Consider the following 9429-nt stretch of genomic DNA (forward strand, 5'->3'; position numbering starts at 1 on the left):
TACAATTTAAATTTAATTTTAGATAGTTTTTTTAGAATTTATAAGGCTTATATGATACATAATAACAAAAATTGGAACATTCTAAAATGATGGCCTCTCTCAATTTTTCACTCGGGAAAATCGTCCCCAAAATGATACCAGGAATCTGCCAAAAACTTTTTCGCCAGTTCTGGAGCCCCCAAGTTATATATACTTTACCAATATATATATATATTTCCGATTTTCCTGAGTGAAAAATTGAGAGAGGCCATCATTTTTAGAATGTTCGCAATTTGTTATTATGTATCTATACATATATATGTTCCTGTCTCTCTGTCTCTTCTTTCTTTTCTACATTACATCTTTCATACATGCAGACGTATATAATAATAAATATTCTGCATTACATAAATAAAAATAATTACATACATACATACATACATGTATGTAATTATTTTTATTTATGTAATGGCAGAAAGGGGAAGGAAAAGAAAATCTCGATTTGTTATTTTTTATCAATAGATATTCGATCAAATGATAAATTGTCGAACTATCTTCGATTGAATTTGCTCGATTCCGAAGTCAAAGTTCACAACTTGAATTTTTTCAACATTTATAATGTAAAATTTTTAAATATAACTAATTTTTTATCGGCAAAGTCAATCAAAGATTAGTTTGACAATTACAAAAAAAAAAGCATATGATTTTTCGAATATTTTAATTATGTTTGACAACTAACGAAATCGGAGATTTCCTTCTTTCCTCTTCGATGACGAAAAATTTAAAACCCAAATAAACAGATCAATTTAAAAATATTCTTATACATATTTGTTATACTTTTATTAGTTTCAGGGAATAAATTATTTATTCAAAAAAATTGCAAAATTATAAGTCCTGGGCCCTGTTCAGGGATTATCAACCTGGTGCTGTCGGCAATGCTGAATATATTATATATATATATATATATATAACATATATATAAATATTTTTGTTTGTGTTGGGCCCTTTACGCACAAAATAGAAAATATAAAGGGTAAAATACATATTTTTAAATTTAGTAAGAGAGAAAAGAAAGTCTTTTACTTTCTTTCTTGTTAATAATTATATTTATTTCAAATAATTTTTCTGTTGCGTTGAGCCCTATTAGTACCAGAGATATATACGAATTGATACGTGTCTGTTGATCACGTGTTCAACATGTCTAGTCATGTGTGTGCGTTTTGGCAGACAGAGAGTCTTTCTCGCATATCGCGACACGCGATTGTTGAACCGCTCTGCGCAGCACATGTACCCCGATCAGGCCTGTGCCGTTACCACATTTCCGGCAGCGAGCACGACCCAATTGTTTCAAGAAGTACTGTTGCTGTGTGATGTAATACTGATATTCTTTCGCGCCTAAAAGTTTTGTGAGCTGGTGTATCTTTTTGAAGAGATATCTCCTCTAAAGAGCTGAGAGAAAAGCTGATTCTCCTCTGAGCTAAACTTTCCAAATTGCAAAATTGTGTGCATAGTTTTTTCAAGTATTAGACGAAACTTTTTTAAAGTAGTACAAATCAATTAATAAATACACATATTTATAACTTTCACTCTTTTTTTTTGTGTTCAGTGTTAGTCTAACCTCTAGCTTTGACTATGGATAAGTTAAGGTTTAAAGAAAAAATTAAATTTAATGAAATCTTAAAAATAACTAAATCGATCTTTAGAACTCCATTAATAATAATTCTGTATTTTTATACACATATCAATAACATCACAGAAATTGTAATTGATAATAATATTGCTATTGATAGTTTAATATTGCCTAAAAATTTCATGCTGATAATAATAATGTAAATGTAAATATTCCATAACAATGATTTGTAGATAGTTTAATATTGCCTATAAATTCATGTTGTAAAAAGGGATAAAAATTTGTCAATTTTTCCAAATAATGAGTTATTTAATAATGATGTCGAAGAATACCGAAAAATATTGAGTGCAAAATAATGAAAATAATATATCGTTAACCTCAAATTAGCTGTATGGGCTGTAAAAGATAATATAACAATATCGGCGTTAGGAAATTTACTTCCTATAATCGAGAAATCCGGGATGTAGCAATATTCCAAAAGAGGGCAAGAATAGTACTAAAAACACCTAGAAAAATAATTGTAACACCTTTAGGTTCCGGGACATATTTTTATTTTGGGTTTATAGAAAAAACGATAAATTTATTTTGAAATAAATCATAAACAACTTAAAACCCGAGATGAAGAGTTTTTATTAGCTGTCAATACTGAGGGTTTTACCGTTAAGCAAAAGTTCGAATAGTCGTTTGGCCTTTTTTATGCTAAATCAAATAAATAAAAGTTCTTATAAACCACTTTTTTTATTGCTTTATATCATGGTTCGGAAAACCAAAACTGCTAATAATTTTTTTAAAGATTTTGTAAATAAATGTATTATCTAAAACTAAGGGGCAATTAATAAATTCTTTTGATACAAATTCAGAATTTTAATGTTAATTTGTGATTCTCCAGCTTAAATCATTTGCTTTATTTATTAAAGGTATACAGGCCATTTTTATGCACAAATGTGAAGAAGAGGGTGAAATGTTTAATCATGTATCGGAGACAGAACTTTTTTGCAAAGAAATGATCATACATTTAGAATACTGCTCAACGGAAATCATATTGGCAAAAGTATACTATTAGAATACCTAACTTTAACATGATAGATAATTGTCCCAATAGATTACATGCATAATCTTTTATTAGGTGGTATGAAAAGGCCCCTTTTGTCATAAACGGTATGACTGGATTATGGTAAACCACCCCAAATTACGAGCTCGCGATGTAACAAAAATTTCAGAAAATCTTCTAAAATTAAAGCAATACGTTCTTATGAGTTTTTTTAGAAAAACACGTTCTATATTGAGTGTAAGAGATATAAAGCCACGGAATATAGATTTTTTTGCTCTATTTGGTCCTATATTTTTTGAAAAGGTTTTATCATCTAAAATTTATAAAATTTCATAACATTAAGTCTTGCTAGTTCATAATGATAGGGTAAATGTTATTCGAAAAATAAAGATTATGTAATAATGCTCACAGTTTGATGAAACACTTTGTCGTCAGTCTATTCAATTACGGTCCGGATTTTGTATCACACAACATACATAATTTTTGCATTAAGCGACGTGTAAAATTATATTTGGGTTTACTTGACAATTTTAGCGCTTTTCCTTTTGAAATTATATGCAACAATTAAAGAAGAAAGTTCGTAAAAACAGCTCAGCCTTTACAGCAAGTTATATGTACATCGCGGCTTGAGGAAAGTAATATTGCTAACAAACTTTAATAATATCTAAAATAATATAAGGTTCGATATACGACCTATATGATTCACGCCCGGGCACCGATCGCGGTGATATCACTGTTTTCGTTCTCGTATCATTCGGGTGAAATTTTGGCCCTATTCCGAAAACACAGGACGAGTGGGGGAAATGAGCCTCGACGGTTTCCTCGATGTGTCCGTGATATACTTCTGTTACATGTCGCGCGAAAACAAGTAAAACCTTCACAACAACCGGCGAGCGAACGAACGAACATTGTACATCGATCTACTCGGCACCGCAACAATAAATCTCGATCTTTAGAATTAAATTTTATTGCATATGTTACGTGGATTTCCCGTCACATCACAGTTTGGGCAGACAATACAATTAAGAGAATTTCGGAATCAAAAATACTCGCATCACGCCCTACGAGATCCATTTTCTCGTACATAAGCGATAAAAATATAAGCGAGTAGTTTTGGGGACTTATGGTAAGTATTATATAATTGTCAGACACAGACACACCACACACACCACACACACACACACACAATATTGGGGTATTTTTGTAACAAAAATATATTTTATAAATCTTTGTATATATTTAATTGTATAGCAATTATATTACATAAGTAATAGTCATATATATATTATTTATTTAAAATAATTACTTTTAATTAAAAATACAACAAGTATTTATTTTCATTTTTAATCAAATTTTAATCGACTTATATATTTATTACTTAGTTGTTACTTTAATTTTAATTAATACTAATTTAATAATTATTTTTTTGCAGACACTTATAAAAGCGCACAAAGGCAAACAAAACCAAAAGTACAAACATTCTTACTTCTAAAATGAAGAGTTGAAAGAGAAAGAAAAAAGTATACAAAAACTAAAAAACGCAATAACAAATCTGAAAGTGAATCGTCTTTTCTGAAATAGTAGATCATCATCAGATGATGATCACTATATCCTGACGTTCCAATTTTTAAAGAACCAAATTGACTCAAACAATAGTAAGTAAAAAATATGATGTTGGTATAAGATATTTTAATTATGTAATAAAAAATTTATTAAGATTAATTTTGTAAAAATATTTATAATAAAATAATTATATTAAAAAAATACAGAAAAATAAAAAAACATATAAAACAAATAAGAAAATTAAGATTTAATTGCACTTTTTTGATAATGCTTTAAACCAGTACTTACTTAAAATTTGTAACAGCTATTAATGTAGAAAAGAGAATATAATTTATGTAAAAAGATATATATTTAATTTATTTTTTCTAGGGAAAGAAAAATCAAATAGAAAATAACACTCATAAGTTCAAAGTTACTGTTGATTTCTATTTCTAATTTGGTACTAGTATTCTATTTCTATATTGTTGAGTCATATCATAAAAACCCGGCTTTGGAATTTTAAATTCTGGTAAGAAAGATAGTTCGTATAATTATTATAATTTATTACATAAGATATACGTAATATTGTATAAAATAAAAACCCCTTTAAAATTTAAAAAATGGTATTTATGGTAAATAAAATATTAAAAAAAAATATTACTAAACAAAAATTTATAATTAATTATTTACATTTTAGAATTTGGAAACGGATTTGTAGAGAATTACACATTCTCAGTTTGAAATGGATGATATTTTCGAAGGTATAATGTTCTACTAAAAAATAAGCAGATCTAATACAAAATGTTGTATGTAATGAAATTCCCGAAATTATTGCAATCATTTCCTGTAAATGATAATTTTGGCTGAATTGGAGAACGGTTAATGACATCTGAAAATAATAAAACAATTTTGGTAAGAGAAATTAAAATATTCTTCTACATTTTAAATAAAGTATAAATAGTATGACAAATTATATGGGATATATATTTTAAAGATAATTTATACTCAATTTAGGGAAAAGAATATTTTAACTTGATTATATGTGTGTATAATTGTATCTTATATTATTATATTTGTAACGGGTCCTTTCCCGGCGCCCGGATCGGCTCGTCGGTGCCAAGGATTTGGGAAGAGGGGGGGGGGGACTCAGGTTTGCAATAACCACGCCAATCGTTCTGGGAAAAAAAGAGTTTATTGAAGCCGCCCTGCAAGAGTGGGCTTATTATCTAGTTACGCGTACAGAGGAGAATCGCAGGAAGTGCGGACCGCGACAACTTATACGGGCGCGGACCAGATTATAACTAAGGAATACAAGTAATGCAACGACGAAACGCGGGCCAAATCATACGGACGCGGGCACGACTTATAACTAAGGTTTACAAAAAATAACGCGACGGACGAAACGCGACCAAATCATACGGACGCGGACACGACTTATAAAATAGGGTTAAAAAATGATAACGCGACGGACGAAACGCGACCAAATCATACGGACGCGGGGACGGGCTTATAATAAAGGTTTACAAATAATAACGCGACGCGACCAAATCATACGGACGCGGGGCACGACTTATAACTAAGGTTTACAAATGAAACGCGGCGGACGAAATTTACCCAACGCGGCGTGGATACGAGCGCCCTGAAAAGGGCGAGCTCCGTAAACCGCCCTTTGGGTTCGGGGGCCCTGAGAAGGGCGAGCTCCGCAAGATGTCGGTGGCTCTCGGAGGATCCGGCGACGAGGAAACTCGGTCCTTCCCGACGAGAACGCTTCGTCGGACACGGGGGGTGATGTTCGGAGAGGATCGGGTGACCGAGGGACGCTCGGCCTGCCGACGAGAACGCTCGTCGACCGGGTGGATGTTCGGAGATGGATCCGGAGATCGGAATGCTGGCCTGCCGACGAGAACCGCTCGTTCGACGGGGGTTCTGTCGATCCGAGAGGATTCCGGGACCGAGACACAAGCTCGGCTCTACGACGAGAACGCTCTTCGGCGGGGGGATTTCGGAGAGGAGGATACGGTGCCGAGGACGCTTCGGCCTGCCGACCGACGAACGACTGTTCGGCCGGGGATTGTTCGGCGAGGATCCGGAGGACCGAGAATGCTCGGCGCTGCCCGACGAGAACGCTCGTCCCCGGGGTGCTGTTCGGAAGAGGAGTCCGTTGTACCGAGGACGCTCGGCTTAACGCGACGATGAACGCTCGTCGCCCGGGCTGGTTAGGAGGTGAGGCGTGGTCCTTGAGTACGTCAATGAGACCAGGACGGGACTGGTCTCGACAGTCTCGGCTGCGCCGCTTTATATACCCGTCGGTCAGCCCCCCTCCACTAGCTTGGGTGTGGCGATCCGGTCGGGTGGGGCGAGCGAAAGTCCAAGATTCCCACGTGTTCCGATGTGTGGTGGCCCCGACAGGGGCCGGGTTATATGAGCGCAGGGCGGGACGGTCTGCCTTCGTGCTTGCGCGGCTTCTAGTGACGACAAAACGGTCGTCACATATTTAAATATTTTATAAAGACTACATATATATTTACTATATATATATATATATATATTTTATATATATAATTTCAAGATTTATAAAAAGATCGGTAAAAATTATATTATATTTAATATTTAATATTTGTATTTTATATTTTTCTATTAATATTATATATTTAAAATATAAATAAATATAATGATCTTATTGTTTTAGTCTCAAAATTTAAGTCGCATTGAAGGATGTACCGTTCTTGAAATCGTTCAAAGAATTATGTATCGCATTTTCACCTACAAAGTCGGTATGTCTTACTCATGGAAAGGGGCAAAGAAAAAGAAAGTTTTCAAAAATTTAGCTGTAACGTCTGTAATTCTCTGTAAGTTGATTTTATAATTTTATTTATTAAATTATGTTTAAAGTTTTTGTTTTTTTCCAATTTTTTAACAAAAATAAATATTAAAGTGCTTTTTAAATAAAAATATATTAAATAATATTGCTTAATATTTTAAAAACAAGAAAACAAAAATATTTAAACCCATGTAGAATTTTACTACAAAAGTAATAATATAAAAAAAATTGTGCCAAGTGAAAGTAGAAACTTGTACCAGTGGAAAATTAAAATTGCAATATATATTAAAATCATACAAATTTATTGAAATTTTGACCTAACTGGCCAATACAATTCAATTAGAAACACTACGTTTCGACCCTTAGGTACGGGTCCTTTTCAAGTGTAACTGCACAATAAAAATATACAATGATTAAGATATGAAACAATAATTTACAAAATTGTTAACAAAGAAATTTAAAATAATATAAAAAAAATGTAATGTACCTTTCAAGATGTTGATTCGACAGCAGTAAAATTACTAATGTTAAACCGGAGACAAATAAATCAATTTAAGTCAAACGTTTAAAAACAATAATATCAAAGTTTGACAATACAACGAAATAAATAAATAAATAAATAGACAATCATATACTGTTGATAACTTATCATAAATCGGATTTAGATTTTCTGTGTCCTTTTGCAAATTAATGTTATTCTTATATTATTTAATAAAAAACATCTCCGCTAATTCTCTCTTCTTTCTATGTTTTTTCGCAATGCAAAATCCTAGGTTCCATCCACTTAAAATCATGGTCATATTTTTTTCGATGTTTGCTAATTACGTTAAAATTGCTACGATGTTGTTTAATATTTCTACAATGTTCGTTTACGCGTGTAGCTAATTGTCTTTTTGTTTGCCCTGTATATGTTACATTGCAATCGTTACATTTTATCAGATACACGTCAGTTCTTTTCATATGATTGATCTTATCTTTACCTCTCTTGATTAATCTATTTAATTTTTTCGGGATAGTATAAACAATGTCGAGGCCACATTTTTTTAACGTAATACTCAGATTTTCGCTCAAGTTTTTTATATAAGGTATCGGTAACAATGATGTATTAAACTTTTTACATCTATATTGTCATTAACCATCAAATATTCTCTACGGTGTTTTAGTTTTCATTCTCTTCTCAATATGTAGTTCAATGAAAGGTTTCGGGAAGCAATTGTTGACCAAAATATCCGTAATAATTCTGATGTTATTAGTGTGAAGCATTCATTTGAGAGTAATAAAGAGTAGTTATACTAGGGGGTTCTAACCCGTGGGCAATGAGGGGGGGTGAGGGGCGGGGGGGAATCGGGGGCGAGGGGGGTGACGTCACGCGGGTGGGAGGGGGGTCTTATCAGTAGATAAGCTTATCTTTGTTTATAAACATATCAGATAACCTGATAAGGGGATCATGTTACCTGATATATTTATAAACAAGATAAGATAAGGGGATCATGTTACCTGATATGTCATAAACAGATAAGATAAGATAGCGGCCCGTCTTTGAGCGGTATCAAAGTTTTCATAAATTTATCGAAGTAAGATAAGCGAAGCTTTTCGAATCCAAGATAAGCGGCGTTTTGTAAGAGGTAGCAACGAATAAGCGGCGTCTTTGTAAGGTAATCAAGATAAGCTTGAGCGGTATCAAAATTTTCATAAATTCTTCTCCGAAGAGAAGATGAACAAATCTGCGAAGTGGGTGAGCAATAATTCCAAATCAAAGCTTGGATCACGATGCACCGAACATAAAGGGGGTTGCGTTTCTTCATCTAAATTTGATAGAAAAAATCTTGCGAAGGCTGACCGCCGTTTTTTAGAATCGCAAGTTGGATCGAGCCGCCGACAATCGGATATCTAAGTTTGATAAGATAATTCTGCGAATTACGAAGAACAAAAGGTTTTTGTCGACAATCAAGCGGGTTGATCAGTACAGGTTGCGACATGTTAATCCGATCCGGCGTGTCGATGCCGACGGGTGTGAAATTTATCTATGTTTCTAAGAATATCAGCGATATCTAATTTCTCCGAAGATTATCACACAAAATTTCTCGCGAATTACAATTGTATCATCCCCACGAAAAAAGGGATGATGGGAATATAATGAGGGACGATGCAGGCTGCCGGGCCATAGTCCACTGGCGAGCCCGCACGTTCTCATTCAAGATGTTTGTAATTACTAGCAAGTGCTTCCGACATTGCTCAGTTTAAGTGCCGAAACAGTTTTGCAATATATTTCCGAGATGTTTTACTGCAAAAGTGCGACGATTCGTTAGAGCATGTTGTGGAGAGGAAACTGCCGGGAGCACATTAAGCGGATCCGGAGGTTAAGACATATCGTCGTGCCTCGAAACACTAACAATCGGCCGTGAT

The 9429-nt window shown here is 33.6% G+C and overlaps 1 long non-coding RNA gene across 2 annotated transcripts; it reads left to right on the forward strand.

Moving 5' to 3' along the window:
* Positions 1-5079: 5079 nt before the first annotated feature.
* On the forward strand, positions 5080-7583 carry LOC146724259 (uncharacterized). 2 transcript variants are annotated; one of them, XR_014924155.1, is made up of 3 exons: positions 5080-5114; positions 6892-7051; positions 7192-7583. It is a non-coding gene; the product is annotated as an uncharacterized LOC146724259 (long non-coding RNA). The 2 variants fall into 2 exon arrangements; XR_014924154.1 differs by having other exon boundaries at positions 7219-7583.
* Positions 7584-9429: the final 1846 nt, after the last annotated feature.

This window comes from Nylanderia fulva, unplaced genomic scaffold (assembly GCF_048542155.1).
Source record: "Nylanderia fulva isolate GAGA-0341 unplaced genomic scaffold, ASM4854215v1 Scaffold1407, whole genome shotgun sequence".
NCBI classification, from domain to species: domain Eukaryota; kingdom Metazoa; phylum Arthropoda; class Insecta; order Hymenoptera; family Formicidae; genus Nylanderia; species Nylanderia fulva.